The sequence below is a fragment of the Myotis lucifugus genome, unplaced genomic scaffold, assembly GCF_000147115.1.
Source record: "Myotis lucifugus unplaced genomic scaffold, Myoluc2.0 scaffold_437, whole genome shotgun sequence".
In the NCBI taxonomy this organism is placed as follows: Eukaryota; Metazoa; Chordata; class Mammalia; order Chiroptera; family Vespertilionidae; genus Myotis; species Myotis lucifugus.
In genome coordinates, this window is record NW_005871485.1 from 1 (window position 1) to 5837 (window position 5837).

General features: G+C 49.7%; 1 long non-coding RNA gene across 1 annotated transcript; it reads right to left on the reverse strand.

Annotated features, from left to right (window-relative positions):
• Nucleotides 1-3254: 3254 nt before the first annotated feature.
• LOC106699541 lies at nucleotides 3255-5816 on the reverse strand. Its single transcript, XR_001351166.2, has 2 exons — nucleotides 3810-5816; nucleotides 3255-3621 (listed from the first exon to the last, which is right to left on the reverse strand). It is a non-coding gene; the product is annotated as an uncharacterized LOC106699541 (long non-coding RNA).
• Nucleotides 5817-5837: the final 21 nt, after the last annotated feature.

Genomic DNA, 5837 nt, shown 5'->3' on the forward strand with positions numbered 1-5837 from the left:
AGCCATCTGATGGCAGTCCGTGCAGGAACATGCATCGTCATGGCTGAGTGTGGGGGAGCCAGGGAGCAGCCCAGTTGTGAGAGAGACAGGAAATTGGGGTGGGGTAGGAAGAAGGCCTTCTCATATAACACTGGAGGCCCGCAATCTGGGCCCAGCTCTTTCTTCCTCATTGTGAAACCTGCCTTTTTGGGGGCTCAATCTTCCTACCTGTACAATGGGAAGCCCAAAGGAACCTGAAGGCAGAGAGGCTGCTGGCCCTGAGATGTGTTGGGAGATGGAAGGAGGAGGAGGAGGGGACTGGCTAGCAGGGTTGGGAGCATGGAGCTGGTCACTTCCAGCTCTGAGGAGGGCATGGTTCCTGTGGGCTGGGACTGTGCAGGGACTTCCTAGGGGAGAAAAAGTCAAATGAGAGCCCTAACCAGTTTGGCTCAGTGGATAGAGCGTCGGCCTGTGGACTGAAGGGTCCCAGGTTCGATTCCGGTCAAGGGCATGTACCTTGGTTGCGGGCACATCCCCAGTGGGAGGTGTGCAGGAGGCAGCTGATCGATGTTTCTCTCTCATCGATGTTTCTAGCTCTCTATCCCTCTCCCTTCCTCTCTGTAGAAAATAAAATATATATTTTTAAAAATGTCAAATGAGAGACTTGGTGAGTTCTACCAGGGATTTTCAGCCTTTTTCATCTCATGGCACACATTAACTAATTACTAAAATATATTATATTTTTGATGATCTGATTTTTTTTAAAAGGTATAATTTGGATTCGTTAACACCAGACAGTTATTATTGTGTTGGTTGTTGTCATTTTTTCATTTGACAATCTAAGGGAAAAGAAGTCAGTGCCCCTGACTAAATAGTCAGGTATTGCATGTTTTAAAAATTCTTGCAGCACACCAGTTGGAAATCGCCCAGTTAGACGAACGGGGGAGAAGGAACCCTCTTTTTCTTTTGGTGGGGCAGGTGGGGGTTAGGGGAGCAACCCAGAGTTGCAATTGTCAGGCAGGGCCTCTGAGCCCTTAGACCCAGGCAGAGGCACACTGGCCAAGGCCACAAGGCGGTCAGGGACAGGGCAGGGAGGGTGCCTAGGCTTCTGCTCCCCACCCAGGGCTCCTCCTGCATAGTGTATCCCCCTCTCCCAGGCTATGGTGACACCGAGTCCACTGGGGCTGGAGGCCTCTCCTCCCCCCAGGGCCTCAATGTCTCCAACTGCACAATGGGTGGTGACTGCTGACCCCATTCTGCCCCCAGCCCAAGGACACCGAAGCCCTGGACGGGGAGGTCCTGAGTCCAAGGGTCTCTTGCTCTTTCCCAGGTTCATTGGCCTCCAGTTCTTCTTCAAGACGGGCTCCCTGGCCTGCTTCGCCTTGATCATGGCTATCCTAAGGCAGCAGGGCAAAGAGGAGGGGACCAAGGTGGTGACATGCCCCGGCCTACAGCAGCAGCCGTTAATGTCAGGACCAGAGAAGAAGCCTGAAGAATCCAGAGTGTGAGCTGTCCCAGGCCCTCCCCTGGCCAAGAGTGGCAGCCACGGCCAGGCCTCCTCCAGGCTCTTGGCCTGAGATTGGTTGTCAGGAGCCCTGTGGCCATCTGTGCTGTCAGGATGGACTCAGGTCTCCTCCTCAGCCTGGGGTGGGGCCAGGATCGCCTCTGTCAAGAAGTGTCCGTTTGGTGCCCCCTGGAGGCAGAGCCCTGAGCTCTGAGGAGAGATCCACTGGGGCAGGAGGTGAGCATCCAGACTGGGCAGGGCCTTTAGGAAATCTTGAGTCATTGCCCTAAGGGTTCTGAACTTCTTGGGGAGGCTCACTCTCTGGACTCAGGAAGTCTCAGACCTTGCCCTCAGGGAGCCGCAGTCTGGGTGAGGGGCTCCGGTGGAGAGGGAGACCTGGGCCCCTCACTTGGGTGTTTTCCAACTTCAAAGACCAAACACACCCACCACACACTCACTGGTACCCTATGCATTGCCAAGATTTTACACATTTGACCAGGGCCCCCCACCAAAGTCACTGTGGCTTTTGTAACTAGAATCCTAATTTCACCATTTCCTCCTAGGCGCTTGAATCTGTGTCACCTGGGGCTCTGTAGATAATGTCCCTTTCTATGGCACCTAAGTTTGGGGGGTAAACTGGTTCTCTGTGATGCGGGGTTGGTATAAGGACCTGCTCTTTGTACTGCCCAGGCCTGTAATGCCTGGGAGCAGTAATGTTCAGCTGTGCAATGAGTAATGTAATGCTGGGAGCAGTAATGTTCAGCTCTGGGTAATGAGTACTGTAATGCTGGGAGCAGTAATGCCTGGCTCTGTGTAATGAGTCGGTCTGTGGAATGCTCGGGTCTAAACAAACCGGGTCTGTGTACGTCAGGCCTTGACTGATGCTACGGCCAGGCCTGCGTATTTCCCTGGGAGGAGCGTTTCCTGATCTGCTCCCAGCCCGTTCTGTTGCCTTCACCTATCTGACCTGGCTGGGACCTGCTGCTCCAGAGGCAGGAGACGGGGAGCCATCAGCAGCAGCTTCCCACACGCTGTATCCAGCCATGTGGGGCGGGGGCGGGGCCGGGGAGAGCTGAGGGACAGGGGACACCTGGCTGTGGTCCTCTGAGCAGCTCCCAGCATCAGGCTTTGAGGCTATCTCATGTGAAAGAAGAGGGAAGTACAGAAGTTTCCCATTTTATCCTACTATTTGTTGATACCTTTAAATGTTTAACAAATATCTGAGCCTGTGTTTATCAGTGACAAGAATTTCAAAGTTCCCAACAGGAAGAGGCTGTTCATGTGTTTATATTCCTTCTCCTTCCCCCATTTCCCAGGTTTTGCTGGAATTATAGATGCAGCTTGTTATTAAATTTTTTTTTGCATACCGTCTCTGTTATTACAAAAATCCTTTCTTACAAACTGCATTAGAATTTGCAACAACTGCGTTATTTCCAATTACTTAGATTTGAGTTTGACTGGATTCACTGCTCACCATTATTTCTTGTGTATTACACCTCCCCCTATCTGTATATTCTGGTCTAATTTTCATCCGGCTGGGTTACTTCCTCTAGTAATGGTTTCAGAAATGGAATAAGGGCGTGAGACTTTCGGAGTCCTCACCTGTCCAAATCATCATTTACGTTTACCCAAGAGGAAATGGTTCAGAAAGGTTACGTAACTTGCCCAAGGTCACCCAGAAAATAACTGGTGGCACTGGGGTTAGATCCAGACTTTGTGGGAACTGAAGCTTGCACAATTTGGGGAGCCCTCTAAGAAAAAGAACACAAAATGAGGTAAGAAAATGAGTATTTACTTATAAAAGAAGTCAAAACAACTATGTCACACAATTCAGAAAAACAGCACAGTATTTTTTACTAACTGCCGTGCACACCTCTAAAATACATTTTCCCCCCCTGACAAGTGGAAGGATTTCCCACAGATTAGCTTCTGTTTCTGTACATTTCCAACCTGTTTCTCCTCCATTGCCCATATGCTTCCAGGGCCAGGCGGCATGGAATTCATTCCTGTCATGAGATGCCCTCTGGATATGACATCTTGATGTCACAATTCTGAGTTGGACAGTGTGTAGGAATATTCCTAGAAGCCATTCTGTACAGAGTGGTGGCTGGCAATGATTTACCTAAATGCAGCGATGACTGAGAACCACATAAATATATCTCAATGGACCCAAATTAAATTCATCCCCAATTCAACTCCCCCTTAGCCAGATCCCAGAAATGCCCATGGCCTCTCCAACCACCTCATATAAAGGGAAGTTGGAACACAAGGAAGGTGGCGTGAAAAGACTTAGCAATCTTAACCGATTGTGGTTAAAGTATCTTACCTTTGCAAACTTCCCAAGAACATGACAATGTGAACACATGCAGGGGCCCCATCAAGCTGGGTCTTGATGCCGAATCTACATTCAGCAGAGATTTGAAGAAGATGAGGTCCTTGTGCTTAAAACCTCTCAGGCTGGTCAGGGCCAGGAGACTTCAGGAGTCATCGCAAGAGAGACGTGGGCTGAGAGCCAGGAGTGGAGCAGGTAAGGGCTGAAGGGGTTCCCAGAGATGGAGGGGCCCAGGGTGCAGCCCTCTTCCCTAATATTAGCCGCTGGTCCATGAGGAACCACCAGCAATTGACCTGTGTGCTCAGGAGAAGGTGTGAAATCTTGCAAGATTCTACAGGTGATAAAGTCCAACAGAGGACAGGACTGAAGCACAGCGGATATCCTGATGCCTGGCCTGGAGTTCCTTTGGCCTTCCCATGCTGGGAAGCTGCAAGGTGGTCAGATGCTCTTTAGAAGTTGGGAGCCAGGAGCCATGATTGGAGCACACATAAATGAGGAGTAAGAACCCATAGCACCCTCAGCATTCTTTAGACCTATTGAATTCTTTCTTCCGAATCTACCCCTACATGTGTTCTTCTCTACCCAGCTGGCCTTCTTCATCCCACTCTACTCTATCCCATTCTTCTGTACTCAGCTCAAAGGCCTCCTCCAGGGAGGGAAGATGGTATAGGCAAGGGAATGAGTGACAATCATCTTGGACGATACAAGATATAAACTCTCCATTAAAAAAATGCACATAAACACAATTGTGCATCTGATTTCAGAGGCTGGGGACCCTTTGAAGCCTGGATCAAGACCTCAGTGCAATGGAGGGAAAAGAATAGCGTTTTAGAGTCAGATTTAAACTCAAATCTTGACTCTGCCACTTATTCATGGTGTGACCCTGAACAAGCAATTTAACTTCTCTACACCTCTGTTTCTTCACCTGGAAAGTGAGGTTGAGCATTCCTATCTCCTGTTTCCCAAAAGTTGTGAAGACCAAATAATGAGTGCATTTGCTGATCAACATTTCTAAGTTTCCTTCTCCGTCCAGGATCCCTGAGAGAATTGATGGAGTGCAGAGAGCATGGGGGCAGGGAAAGTGGCAAAGACAGAGGGAGGCGGTACCACTGAAGGGAGACACTCCCTTTGCCCTGGCCTGGCTGCAGCTCTGCTTGTCCCCTAATTTCTTTTACTGTCAACCAGGGCTCACCATCCCAGTCTTATCTCTCCCCACAGCCAATCTGGGACAGCTTTTCTCAACCAGATTTACATTTTTATTGATTTGCTTTCTCCATTCCAGAGCAGTCCTTTCTGCTTCCTCTTTTGCTATAAAATGGGCTTGCCCTGGAAAATAACAGTTCTGAGGCTGGCCAAGAAGTGAGGGTTCAAGGATGGATCCATTCACCATTCATTCATTCATTCATTCAACCAACCAACAAATCCTACATGGCTGCTCCAAGCACCTGTGCTGACCCTGCTGGGGACACAACCCTGTGTCAGATACAAGAAACTTCCAGTGTAAGCAGGCAAGCTGACAAACAGTAACAAAAGCTTGAGAAGTCATATAGGAGAGGGAAGAAGAAGCCATGGACTCTTCCTGGGACCACCCAGGCAGGCTTCCCAGGAGAGGTTAAATCAGAGCTGGCCTTCAACGTTAGGCAGGAAGTGACTAGGTGGCTAAGATGGGAATGGGCATGGAAAACAATGGGACCAGCAGATCGGAAGACACGAGAGAGTGAGGTGTGTCTGAGTTATGAAACGAGATCAATGTGGCTAGGATGTACCACCTGTGCAGGGCGACCAGGAGAGAGGAGAGCTGAGGCTGGAGACACCAGTGGGGAGCAAGCCTTGAGTTCCAGCTGGAGGCTTTGGATGTTTTCCTGAGAGCAAGGAGGAGCTCTTGAAACATTGATTGATGGATTATTCCGTTGGGCGGTTATTTTAAGCAGGGAGTGACGTGACAAGATGTGTGTTTTAGAAAGACCGCTGGCTGTGCCACAGGGGGCTTTGAGTAGAAAAGAGAAGCTGGAGTCCAAGTGC